At 36.7% G+C, this 14,308-nt stretch overlaps 1 long non-coding RNA gene across 2 annotated transcripts in view; it reads right to left on the bottom strand.

The window, feature by feature from the left end:
- Positions 1-9,354, bottom strand: part of LOC106724937 — a 26,236-nt gene extending 16,882 nt beyond the window's left edge. For both annotated transcript variants that reach the window (XR_001360762.1, XR_001360761.1), the window contains exons 1-2: positions 8,914-9,354; positions 4,557-4,721 (exon numbers count right to left, since the gene is read on the bottom strand). This is a non-coding gene — a long non-coding RNA (uncharacterized LOC106724937). The remainder of the gene's footprint in view (positions 1-4,556; positions 4,722-8,913) is intronic.
- Positions 9,355-14,308: the final 4,954 nt, after the last annotated feature.

The raw sequence follows: 14,308 nt of genomic DNA, 5'->3' as shown, positions 1-14,308 counted from the left end.
ATGTTGTAATCTGAACAATAAAGATTTAATAAAAAAAAAAAAAGAAATATAGGCTTGAGGGAGAGAAGCCAGTTTTGAATGACTTGGAAATGGAGGAACAATAAAGATTTAATAAAAAAAAAAAAAGAAATATAGGCTTGAGGGAGAGAAGCCAGTTTTGAATGACTAGCTGGAAATGGAATTAGATATTTAATTCCTTTTCACCTTAGTAAAAAACAGAGTTATTCTATCCAAAAAATAAAGGATTTTTCTCCTTTTTAATATGTGCACTTGATGGTATATATTTCCTTCTAATAAGCACTGTTTTAGCTGCCTCACAGATTTTGTTTTATGATGTTTTCAATTTCATTCAGTTTAAATATTCCTAATTTACCATTGTAATTTCTTCCTTGAACCAGGGATTATTCAGAAATGTGTTGACTCATTTTTACATCTTTAGGATTTTCAGATATCTTTCCTGTATCAATTTTTAACCTTTTTGTTGTTGTTGTTGTTAGAAAACATACTCTGCATGATTTCAATCCTTTTATATTTATTGAGGCTTGTTTTATAGCACAGAATATGGTCTATCCTGATAAGTGTTCTGTATTCATTTGAAAAGAATATGTATTCTTCTGTTATTAGATGAAGTTTTCTATGTCAATTAGGTCTAGTCGATTGATACTATTGAGTGTTCTATGCAATTTCTAACTTTCTGTCTACTTTTTCTATTAGTTACTGAAAGAGTGTTAAATCCCTACCTATGATTGTGTATTTATCTATTTCTCCTTTAAGTACTATAAGCTTTTGCTTCATATATTTTGAAACACTGTTAGTTGCATGCACATTTAGAATTATGTCCTCTTCAAAAACTGACTTGTTGCCCTGGTTGGTGTGGTTCAGTTGGTTGAGTGTCATCCCATGCACCCAAAGGTCACCAGTTCAATTCCTGGTCAGGGCACATAACCAGGTTTTTGGTTTGATCCCCAGTCAGGGTGCTTACGGAGGCAGCCAATCAATGCCTCTCTCTCTCTCTCTCTCTCTCTCTCTCTCTCTCTCTCTCTCTCTCCCTTTCTCTTCTTCTCTCTCTAAAATCAATAAAAAATATATGTATTTTAAAAACTGACTTGTTGATCATTAAGAAAGTTTCTCTTTCCTCATTATCCTTGTTCTAAATTTTACTTTGTGTGATGTCAATAAAGCTGCTCCAGCTATTTTACTCAATAAGTGTTTGCATGGCATAACTTTCAAATAACTTTACTTTTAACCTGTCTTTAGATTTATGTGTTTCTTATAAATATCACATCATTGTATCCTACATTTTTATCTAACCTAACAATTTCTGCATTTTACTTGGGGTATTTAGACTATATATATTTCATGTGATTAACAATGTGGTTGAATTTAAATCTATTATTTTCCTATTTCTTTATATCCCATTTCCTACCTTCTTTTAGGTTAACTCAATTTTTTTTTATTATCCCATTTTATCTCCACTACTGACTTATTAGGTGCAACTCTGTTTTTTTATTTCAGTGGTTGCCTTATGGTTTGCAATTTATATCTTTAATTCATCACAGTCTAGGTTTAAGTATTTTTTTTAGCCTGTGTATATCTTACCTATGTATAGTATAAGAACCTTATAACATTATGCTTTCATTTCCTTCCTCCTATCCTTTGTGTCAATTGATGAATTTTTAAAAATATTTTGTGAAGTACACATATGCTGGTTATGAGTTCCTTCAGGTTTTATATGTCTAAATCTTCTTTTTTAACTTTTTTTGACTCGTTAAAAAATTCTAGACTAACAAATTCATTTTCCTTTAGTATTATAAAGATATCTCTCTACATCTTCTGGTTTGCATAGCATCTGTAAAGAATTCTTCTAGCATCCTTATCTCAGTTCTTTGTGCATAAAGTGTCTATTCTCTCTCTGCTCTTAAGATATTTTTGTCAGTGGTTTTCAATAATTTGATTATGATATGCTTTGTTCTGTTTTTCTGCATGTTCAATTTATTGAACTTTTTTGATTTATGGGTTTAAGTTCAAATTTGGAAAGTGTTCGATCAGTATTTCTCTAAAATAATTTTTATATCTTCACATTCCTTTATAGAGCTCTAATTAAATGTACATTAGAACACTTACCAATGTCCTATAGATTACTGTTACTATTATATTTTGCATCATTTTCTCCTCTGTGTTCTTCATTTCAGATAGTTTCTATTGCTATGTCTTCAAGTTCATTGATCATTTATTCTACAGTTACTAATTTGATATTAACCTCTCCCAATATATTTTATTTCAAACATTGAATTTTCATTTATTTGAAAATATATGAATACCATTATTTTATCTTCCATTTCTCTTCTCATACTATTTTTATTTTCTGAAACATAGAAAACATTTATGATAGCTGTTTCCCATTCTTGTCTGTTAGTTCTATCATTTCTGTCTTTGTGTTCATATTGAATTTATTTATATTTTTACATGCTGGTAGATATTTGGACATTATGATTTTATGTTATGCTTTTGCCAGATTTCTTTTATTCTTTTAAATAGTGTTGTGTTTTTATGCACAATTAAGTAATTTGAAATAAGTTGTTTTACTGCAAGGCTTGCTTTTAAACTGCTAAAATAGGTCCACATCAGACTGTAGTCTAGAACCAATTTAGAACTACTTCTTAAGATTCTACCCAATGACCAAGCATCAGATCTTCCCACTCTGGCTGATGTAAACACAGACTACCCCAGCCTTGGGTGAGATCCTGGAATTTGTCTGCTTACTGATGTCCAGTGGTATTTAACCCAGCTGCAGGTAGTTTAATCTCATTCATGAGTAGATTAGCAATCAGTGAAAGACTCAAGGGAACCCCCTTCAGATCTCCAGAGCCTTTTCTCTGATCCAGTCCCTCCTTTCTAGTATCTGCCCCACAGTTTCTAGCATTGGGCCTCCCTGAACTCTAAGCTCTCTCCTCTTCTGAGTAAGATAGCCCAGCTCTGTTGGGCTCCCTCATTATGTGCTGAAGACTGGAAACTGTCTCCAGGCAAAGTAAGCTAGAGCACTTACTAGTCTCTTTTTTGTTGTTGCTTCTTTTTCTCAGGGATTACAACCCTGGGCTGCACTTGTACAATATCTAAAAACCATTGCCTCACATATTTTGTTCAGCTTTCTATTCTTCTAAGGAAGAAGGTTATATCTGGTTCCTTTACTCTGTCTTGGCCAGAATCAGAAATTCCTATCAGTTTAATATCAATCTCTATTACTATGAGTGAGGTTGAGTATCCCTCATAATGTTTGAGAAAAGGCTTTGTATTTCTGTCTCTGTGAACTGAGTTTATATCCTTCATCCATTTTTATTGTGTTGTTGGTACTTTCATCGTTTTCAATACTATGACTTAATGCTAAAATTCTGCTTTACTGATTCTTTATAGTTCCAAAAAATAGTTTTCCTTATCTATTCATATTTCCATAGCTCTTCCTAAAATAATTTGTAAAGCTGCTGTACTGGTGTTTTAAAGATTCTGCATTCCATTTTCATATTTGCATATTTCTACACTTTCAGTGCAAACATCAATTAAACAAATATTTTTAAAAGTATTTAAGACCCACATATAACTAATCCAGAGTGAAAAGAGAGCAAACTAAACAAAAGACACATTTTATGACCTTAGGAAGAGGAAATGTATAAAGTTGGGTGGGGGATACACAAAGACAAAATTACAAAATGACTAAGATTAGTCATTAAATTCTCTTGGAAAAAATCTTTAGAAGTGCAAAATAAAATATAGTGGGAGATTTAAAAATACCTGTTTTAGAAGTGGGCTGAAAAGTAAGAAGAAGAAGAATTAAGTACGAAAAAGGGAGTCAAAAATATAATAAACAAACTCCTAATAATATAAGTAGAGGTACTTCATATGGACATACTCTTTTTCTTCCTACATGCCCATTGCATATTTACACAATGAGTCATATTATGGCCACATAAAAAATGTCCTCAGCAAAAATTTTAAAGGAGAGATTTTACAGGCCACATTCTGTAATCATAATCCAATAAAATTAGAATGAATAATAAATATACCCAAGCGATTCTACCTAGTTGGGAATTAAGACCCATATTACTAAATAACCTTTGGAAATGAAAGCAACTACTAAAAATATTAGGAAGTAGAAGAGAGGCCCACATATCACTGGTGCACAGCCCTCTGTGAGGAGACAAGAAGTCATCCTTCATTTCCATCTGTCATTTTTATGTTTAGCAAAGCAGTTATCCTTTCTCATTCTACATGCTGGTGTGTGTCTGGGATTGATATTTACTGGTTTATTTATTAATATCACTGATTCGTTCTGTTAAAAAGTAAACCAGTCTTCAAGAACAAATTAAATTGCCCAACTTTTAAAAACATATATAACATGCAGTTAATTTTGGTATTTTCAAATATGTGGTTTAATACAGTTTTATACATTGTTATTCACATAGATTCATATTAGATTTAATAATGCAAAATGCTTAGGACAGGACACAAACTAGGTGTCATACATTCGTTAGTGATTGTTGTTTTAATATGTGAGTTCCTACTTGCTCAGCTTAGTGGAAAGTTCCACCTCCTCCTCCCCCTGCCAGTCCACTGGTTCCATCTTCTAGTGTGCTCACCAACCTCCCACTGGTCTTCTTCCCCTTCACAGGCCTAGTTCCCATTATTCTCAATTGGTTCCTGGAGCTGGAACTTGGATATGTCTCCCACTGAAGCCAGAAACATAAAAGAGAACTTCTAAGAACAATGAGAGCTTTCAGTGTAGCACCTGACCCAGGCACCACCTTTCTCAATGTGCCTGCTTCCTTCCCCCTGCTCTCCAGGAGAAACTCAGGCATGAATCTTCTTTCCAGCTCTCTGATAAATGATGAGGAATGGAAATATATGGTCTTCTATTTTTCAGCAGGTTTAAATTCTTGCTCTATAGCAGCGGTTCTCAACCTGTGGGTGGCGACCCCTTTGGGGGTCGAACAACCCTTTCACAGGGGTCCCCTAAGACCATCAGAAAACACATATATAATTACATATTGTTTTTGTGATTAATCACTATGCTTTAATTATGTTCAATTTGTAACAATGAAAATACATCCTGCATATCAGATATTTACATTACGATTCATAACAGTAGCAAAATTACAGTTATGAAGTAGCAACGAAGATAATTTTATGGTTGGGGGTCACCACAACATGAGGAACTGTATTAAAGGGTCGCAGCATTAGGAAGGTTGAGAACCACTGCTCTATAGAGTCCTCAAGTATGTGGGCCTCATGGGAGTCATATTCTAATGGGGGAGATAGAAAATAAACAACTAACCCAAAATAATATAACAGCCAGCGATACAGGCCAGGGAAAACATAAAGCAGGATATATCAGTGAAGATCCTGTCAGAAAAACAGTAGTCCAATGAACAGAAGTCCAGAATTTAATCTGAGGAATTAGTTGCAATGATGTCAGAAACTCTTAAAGGGCAACAGGTGACAATGAGACACTCCAGAGATTTGCAATTGCCCCTCAGGCTAAAGAATGAAGGGAAGAAGTCCTGTTATTGAAGCCCAGGGCCCAAGACCACTTTGCAGATGCTGGAACCAGATGAGATGCAGTCAATTCCAATAATGCCACCCAAAAGATAGAAAAGTGGAGAAATCTCCTGGATTCTGCCTCTCTTCCTTCCCTCTCTCTAAACAAACTTAACTGGAAGCCAATTGGCAAAGAGGCTGGGAGATGTAATGTGTAAGGATCAGTCTCTGCAGTACAGAGAGAGTAGAGGGAGGTGGGGAATGGGTCTGAGATGAAACAAACAACTCACTGAAAAAAAAAGGGTTCAGAGTGGCAGGTGATGAGTGGAAACTATTTTAGACAGGGTGGTTAGGAAAGATCTCCTTGAGGAGGTGACATTGGAACAGATGCCTGAATGAAGTAAGGGATTAAGTCATCTGAAGATCTTAGAAACAGGGTACCAGGCAGAGGGAAGAACAAATTTGAAGACTCTGGGAAGGAAACCAGCTGAGCTCAGTCAGGGAGCCAATGTGGGATGAGCAGAGCAAGCAAAGGGTAAACCAGCAGGAGAGGAGGTGGCCTGGAGATTGGATTGGGGGTAAATGTGGTGGGAAACCATGGGAATATTTGAGAGGTAGAGTGATGGGACCTGATCAACACTTTTGAAATTCAAATAACATCAGATGCTGAAAATGCATATGTTTCTATTAATCTCTGCTGTGTTTCTGCCTCCCATCCTACCTCTCTGGTACAAAACATCCCACAGGACCATCTGGGACTTGCACATCTTGATACAATACAATAACACTTTGGGCCTACTGTTATTCTTTTTAATCTAGAGCAACCCTGTCACCATTTTCTTTTCAAGTCATTTAGATGGAAGTAGGCTTGAAGATATGATGCCTCAACTGGTTGTGATGGTGTGGCAATCTCAGCTAGTTGGGATTAGAGCTATGAAACAGTAAGAACTGCTCTTAGTGAAGAATACAAGACCCTGGAGGGGAATGTGAAATCATTTTTTTTCCATACAGGAATTCCAGATACTAGGATTCTCTTTTTTCTGCAGTAAGCTAATTAGAATAAAAATATAAAGTTTCACATGTCACAAAATATTTTTATTATTATTGTGATTTTCTTAAACATTTAACAATATAAAAATGATCCTTAGTGACAGACAAAAACAAGCAGTGGGTCAGATTGACCCATGGGTCTCAGTTTGCCAATTTATTGACAAATCCTCCCCACAAAGCTTCCAGCAGCTCATTTAAATCGGAATGAAAAGCAGAGATCATAGATTGTTGAAGAACGTCTCTAATGGGAGAGTCAGAAGCCAAAATAAAGAAATAGCAGAAAAAGGACCTCACAAGAAACAGGAAGAAACCCACACTGAGACATGCTGGTCCTAAAAAGGGACTCATGAGATAAAAATGAGGGAGTGTCACATACAAAGGATCCAGAACCAAAATACCATTGGATTGCTCAATATTAATACTAGGAGCTAGAGACAGTGGAGTAATTACTACATAATTATTTCGACCTAGAATTAATTCACTCAATCAAACATAAAGATAGAACAAAAGCATGCTAGTCACTGGATCTAAGACACCAGGGATCTAATACAAAAGAAAAGCAATAGAAATCCTCAGGATGATGGTAAAATAAAACCCCTGAACAGCTGTGTCGCAGGCTCGATAGTCACCAGACTGTACTGGAACATGAACATGTATTAATACTCGAGGTCTCTACTTTCATGGAGAATTAAGGATGGAATAGTGAATATATATATATACACATATATATACACATATATATATACATATATATAGAGGGGGGAGAGAGAGAGAGAGGGAGAGAGAGAGAGAGAGAGAGGGAGAGAGAGAGAGAGAGAGAGAGAGAGAGATTGAGAGAGGCAAACTAAAAAACAGACAATTATTAAAAGGGGAAATTAGAAGTCAAACAGGAAGGAAATATAAGAATAGTATTCCATATGACTCAGCTGTCCCTAAAACTCATATTCAGAACAGTACAAACTGAATTTCGATCTAACTCAAAATTATGATATAATTCTATTAGGAAGATGACGTGGGACTAAGAAGGGGAGGGGTGTTTGAGAGAGCGAAATGCTTATCTTCTATGGTAAAGAGAACATCAGAAGATAATATCTAAAACAGAAAAATCAAGCAAAAACAGCATAAACATGCAATTTAGAAATATAGAGAAATACCTAGGGAACAAGTAAAAGGGGTGAAAGTTGTTACTGCTGGGGACTGAGAATGGAGGGTGGGGAGGAGACGGCTCTTTGTTATTTCTGAGTAGTTATAAGAATTATAGAATTATGACACTTTATGCACATGTACACATTTGATGAAAATAGAAATTCACATGCAAAAGATCATGTTGGCTGCTCTATACAGAATTGGTTGGGAAGGGGACAAGTGTAAAAGCAGGAGGGTCAGGTAGGGGTTAGGTCTAGGCAAAAAGTAGCAGCAATGGAAATAAAACCTGACAGACTCAAATGTACTTTGGAGGTTGAAGCAACCACATTTGGTAATAGGTTAACCATGGGAGCAAAAGAAACAGACCTGTCAAAGACAATTCCCAGGTTGCTGGCATAGCAAGATATGGAAGTACCATTTAAAGAGATGTGAAATATGTTCAAATGGAGGATCATGTAAAACTGCCAGCTCTCACCTGGGTGGTATGGGTCAGTGGTTGAGCATCAACCCGTGAACCAAGAGGTCACCAGTTTGATCCCCAGTCAGGGCACATGCCTTTATTGTGGGCTAAATTCCCAGTAAGGGGGCATGCAGGAGGCAGCTGATTGATGTTTCTCTCACAGCTCTTTATCCCTCTCCCTTCTTCTCTTTCTAAAGTCAATAAAAACATTTTAAAACAACAACTTATAGCTCTCATGTGAAAAAATAAATTTACCAATACTGTATTTTTTAATGGTGACCAGCTTCTCTGATTTCCATAGGATTTTCCCCCCATGCATGAATCTAATTTTGGAAAACGCTTCCTTTGAGATTAAATTTTCCAAGTAGGAAGGTGAGTCACTTTGCCATTCCACAGACAACTGTATAAATGGTATACTCTAGGGTTGTCAGTGCACCACCTACACAATTCGGTTAACCTGCTTCACAATTTCTACCAGCCTCATATTTACAAATTATAGGGTAAAATTGATGAGTGGCACTGATTTGCTAAAAATAAACTGTTATTGTTTTCATTACATTTAGGAAATAATTTTAGAATAAATCTATTACTAAACACCTACTAAACAAAATGGAAACATTCAGATATGCCCCAAACCAAGCAAGAAACCAATACTCACTAAATTATTCACATGGAGATGGGCAGGATCTGTGTGATAAGTACTCAGTAAGCCACCTTCTCAGAAATACCTTTTGGGAGCATTTGCTGTAGAGATCTTCACTCCTCCTCTCAAACGCTGTACATTTACACCTGAATCACATCAGAGTAGCAGGATGCTGAGTTTCTGAGTACCAGTGAAGAACAAAGGACACAGATTTAGGTCAAAATAGGAAAGGAAACTAAAGCAAAGAAGCTCCATAGCTAGGAAACTTGTGTGGAAAAAACAGCCATATGAGAAGAGACAAACAAAGCACTTCAAAGCACCAAGCTGATGTCATCCCAGAAGCCAGCATCTGCCTCCAAACGGAAGTTGCAGCACCCGTGGTCAGAAATTGAGAGAAAAGGAGGTGGTACTGAGGTCAGAGTTGAATTTTTTTCCAAACTCTACTTTGTTTTGCTAGCATCAGGGCTGTGTAGCTAACCTGGCCGCCCTGAACGAACACACACAGAACCAGCCTACAAACTGCATGGGCAACATATGTCAGCAGCTAAACAGGTACCAGCCTGCCAGGTTTTTATAACTTCTTACACAAGCAATTCTAAATACCACAACTTCTGGAGAAGTGATAAGTTCCAGGAAGTTGGATTGGTTAGCATTCCTTCCTTTCTTTCCTGGAAGCCGTTTCCACCAGCACTCAGCCTTTCTGGGCTGGGCCCTGCCTTAAGTCCCTCAATAAACAGTCTTTCTTGTTCTGCAATCAACTAGACAGTGTCTTTTGGTTAGGTGCTTCTCAGTATGTATTTTTTTTTATCTTAACTGAATTATCCAGGAAACTTTCCCACCTGGATAGACTTTGTTTTATGTTTCCTAAATCCACCAGCTCAACTGTCTGTTCTGAACTTACTAGACACATACAGGTAAGCAATTTCCCCATCTTGCCTAGATTTGTCATTGTATTGGTATGTTATTGTTCATGATTGGTACATCTGAGCCAGGAATGTGAAAAGGAGTGTGAGGTGCACCTTACTGCATGGGCACGCGCATTCACATACTTGCTGAAGCCGATAAGACTCTTGTATTGAAGCAGGTATTTTAAAGACATCCTTCCATTGACAATTAGACATCTTTATTAGCAAATAGCATAATTAATTTAGAATACTTTGATGATTAGTTTTAGAAATGCTAATAGTATTAAATTAAGAGGACTAGATGATGTCAACTGAAGTCTCCATAGGCACTCAAAGGCCTGGGGTAATAAGATTTCTTATCAAATGGCAAGAAATCTTCCTACCAGCCAGATAAGACAGTAGTAAAGATTTTTGTCCAAGAAGCCAATGAATTTCTTTTAAGTACTAATTGTGGATTTCAAAATAAGGATATTGAACTATTTCTGCTAGAGCAAAGGTTATGCAGATGATAGAAGACAGTATCCAACTAATACTAAATATATGTGTTCATTTGCATATATTATAATCATTGTTCAGATAATTGAATTAATTTCATCTTTTAGTTTAGTACTTCCCCAAAATTGGTCAGAATTACCCAGGAAATATTAGAAACTACATATGCCCTGCCTTTATTCCATATGGCAATGTCCAGGGAAGAAGTCTGGGCATGTATTTTTTAAAAGAGCCACAATGATTCTGAGCCAGGTTTGGAATCATTGATTTATGAATGCCAAGATAACTTGTTCTTAATTTGTTGTGTTTGGTTACTTTGTCTATCTTAAAAACCAATGTAACTGTCATCTGGTGATCTGCAATGTATATGGTTGAATCAGTCAATTATTCATGCAAAAAATATCCTAAAATGCCATCTTGGGGAGACCCATTAATGGTTCTCCATCACTGAAACATTGCATTAAAGACTGCTCCCTTGATTTCTTAGTTCAGCTCCAATGTGCTAAATTTAATTTACTATTAGGACATAACGAGACTGGGCAATAGTTTAGAAACCTCACTGGATAACTTAATGTGGCCTTGTTCATCATTTTGTGGCTGAGTAATAGTTTGATAGTTTATTGTATAGGCCTTCCCTACTTACACTTTTCACTTTTTTCATCCCCAGTCTACATGTATCAGGCTCTCCTCCATTGTTTGTGGTTTCATGGTGGGAAGGGTGGGGCAGGGTGCAGACAGAGAAAGACTCTCCCTGATGTTTTCCAAAAGCCCAACCCCTTAGGAGAATTCACAAGACTTGAGGAAAAGGTCAAGGGAACACAAGTTTTGAGAGAAGAAACAGAGTTACCTAGACAGCAAGCAGGAGGATGGGGCTAGGAGATAGTGAAGAAGCCTTACTCCTCCAAGGAAGCCCCAGGATTTGTCAAGGCCTTAGTGGTGGCTGCTTGATGTACCAGGTGAAGTTTCAGAGGTTTCTGCCTCCTAAAAAGCACCTGAATCCCAAGAATGGTGTACAAACAGCAGGGACCCCTTCATCTGGGGTGAGGTGGGGTGGATGGTTGTGAATAAGGAACGGTGGCTAGCTCAGCATTTATCTAAAGGACCAGAAGACCAGAGACTAGAGGCCCTGCCATCCCATCCTGACACCTTGCATGGTATTAGGCCCTGTTTTCATTTCCTAGGACTTCCCTAACAAAGAACCACAAACTGGGTGACCTAGAAAAAGGAACAGCTATTGTCTCACATTTCTGAATACTGGAAGTCTAAAATCAAGGTGTCAGCAGGGCCATGCTTCCTCTGAAACCTATAGAGAAGGGTCACTCTTTGCCTCTTCCACCAGGCACCGGCACTTCTTGGAGTTCCTTGGTTTGCAGATGTATCACGCCAATCTCTGCCCCCATCATCAATGCCTGTCTTGCCCCTGTGTGTCTCTCTCCTTTCCTTCTAGAACACCAGTCACATTGGATTGAGGGTGCATCTCACTCCATTATAACCTCATCTTAACTAATCATGTCTGCAATGACCCTATGTGTAAGTAAGGTCACATTCTGAGATACAGTGGTTAAGGACTCCAACACATCTTTTTAGGGGAAACAATTCAATCCATAACAGGCCCCAGCACCTCAACCTGACCCCAAAGTAAGAAGGAACCCCAGAATTCCAGAAGTGAAGCTATTTACAAACTGGTGGGGTCAGGACCTGGATACCAAATTAAAGCAATTGAGAGAAAATTAAAAATAAAAAAATATATTGCATATTTGAATTTGTAGACTGAAAACCTGTGCACTCTCACTTCATCCAAATGTTTAGCATTATTTGAAGTGCTTAATATTTTAACCATCTTTTGTATGCAATAGACCTGGTACTTCTCTGCACCAGCTCCCCAGCCCCACCCTCAGAGTTTCTGTTTAGCACATTGTAAGTGCCTGTCAAAAGTGAAATAAATGAATAAATAAGTGTATCATGGAGAATTCCAACAGAAAACATGCAATTTACTGGATATTATTAGAACCTGATATTTTGCTTTGAAAATATCAAAACTACTTATAATAAAGTCAGTTTCTACTTTGACTTCTGAACCTAATGTTACTATAAAAGCCATTTCAGTTAAAGAAAATTAGTTTTATTTAGGATCTCCTTTTTAATTTTCATAGTTACTTTTCCTATATTTTACTTGACTCTTTCTTCTCCTTCAAAAAAATAGATCACAGGAGAGTTGCAATTCCTCTAAAAAGTCTAAATGCAGTTACAACATTTAAAGCTCATTTGATTCAAAGTATTCCTTAGAACAGTGGCTTTTTGAAAAGGTTAATTTTCTTCTAATGTAGTCAGATTTTTAAATCAGAATGCTAGTGCTCTAGTAGTTGTATTAATTTCAGAAATGGCAACCAAAAATTCAGTCTTATAATAAACTACGAAAATAATAGTTATAGAACCCATGTCATTCTTGAACTGTAGCAAAAATAAGACCCAATATATTACATAGAAACGTTTTAAAAGATAGGAATTTGATTTAAGTGGCATAATATAGTTTGTGACCTTGTTTCATGGATAAAAATAGGCAAACTTTCCCCTGTGTCCTTCTCATCTTTTTGAGGAAGAAACATAAAATCAGATGCTTGCATTGTTGGGTTTGAGCTCCCTTATGGGGGCATTTAAAGCTTTTTTATAGTCCTTGAATTCAGAAAAAAAAATATTTATTTTTTTAAATACTGTGTGTGTGTGCGCGCATGTTCTGAAAAAAAAAAAATGTTTGACTTAACATCAAGCCAAAAGACACAAACCCCCTGATCTCTTGCCATGAAGGAGTAATAACCTTTGATGTTACTGCAAAAGATTTCCAGCTGTTCAAAAACAATTCCAGGTCATTAAACTAGTTTTAAAAATTAAATCTTTGTTTTTGGAATCATAAATATAGATGGAAACTATAGCCCACAAATAGATATGAGTTTACTATTTAATATCTGCTCAATTTATACCCATCCTACCACTACCTCCCACATACTTTAGTATCATGTTAGGACTTGAAATACTTTAGACTGACAGAAAGGTAAGTTTTAGGAAGTCGTTTATCCTATCCCTCTTTTTTCAAACTGAGCTCTTCTTAAAATATCCTTAGACATGGAGGTTGAAAGTCTTCCAAACCATTGTGTACATGTGTTTTCTTTTGAGGATACAGGATTTGGAGAGAAACCAGAAAAGTACAGTTTAGAAGTAAATTCGCTGCTTCCCAATTGTTGATTGGACCAATAGATAGAATGAGAGGAATCCACAGAATTTGATCTTATTCTTGACAGAGCACTAAAAGAACTGCCAGTGCCCCAGCCTTGACCTAATCCCAGTTGGTTTAAAGAAATGGAAAGGAATGAAAGAGGGCACACTTAGTGATCTCGGGGGAAACAAAAACAAAACCTTATAGTGCTAAATCAGAGCAGAGTTCTACAAGAACTAAATTGTTACATTAGTTTGGTGACCAAGACCATCCCCTTTAGCAAAGTAAAGAGACTCTAGAAACAAGCTTAACACTCCTATTTGCTCCAGTCCTGCAGTGACTATGAACTTGGTTAAATGCCTCAGTTACAGCAGAAAATCCTATAAAAGTCTAAGATATGAAGGACGTGGTTGTGACTAGCATGGTATGCCTACTATGGAGATAAGCTAAGAATAATCTATATTTAGAATACCTTAATTTTTGCCCAAACCTTTATCAAACGTTTTTGAAATAAGAAACTTTGAGGAGGTAGGGTGTGATTTATTGGCAACTGAGAAGCTACCCATTAGATGATACAACACACAGCAAAGAGGCTCTGGAATTCTAGCTATGAAGACATTCACGCTAGATTTAAACCCAAACAATCTGTTTCCTGGAATGGAGTACTTGGGATGGGAAATTGGATAACCAAGTGGAAACAATTAGTAGGTAGTTAGAAGTAAGAAACAGATTTTATGTGAGAAGTTAGAGTTTAAAACATTTGAAGAAACTCACTACCATAAGTATTAATTTTGAAGATGGATGGGTACAGGGACAAGAATAAAGCCTTGAGTTAATGGCTAAAAGGAGAAAAGGGAGTCAGCAAAGGAGAT

The sequence above is a fragment of the Myotis brandtii genome, unplaced genomic scaffold (assembly GCF_000412655.1).
Source record: "Myotis brandtii unplaced genomic scaffold, ASM41265v1 scaffold125, whole genome shotgun sequence".
NCBI classification, from domain to species: domain Eukaryota; kingdom Metazoa; phylum Chordata; class Mammalia; order Chiroptera; family Vespertilionidae; genus Myotis; species Myotis brandtii.
This window is presented reverse-complemented; position numbering and strand designations above follow the sequence as displayed.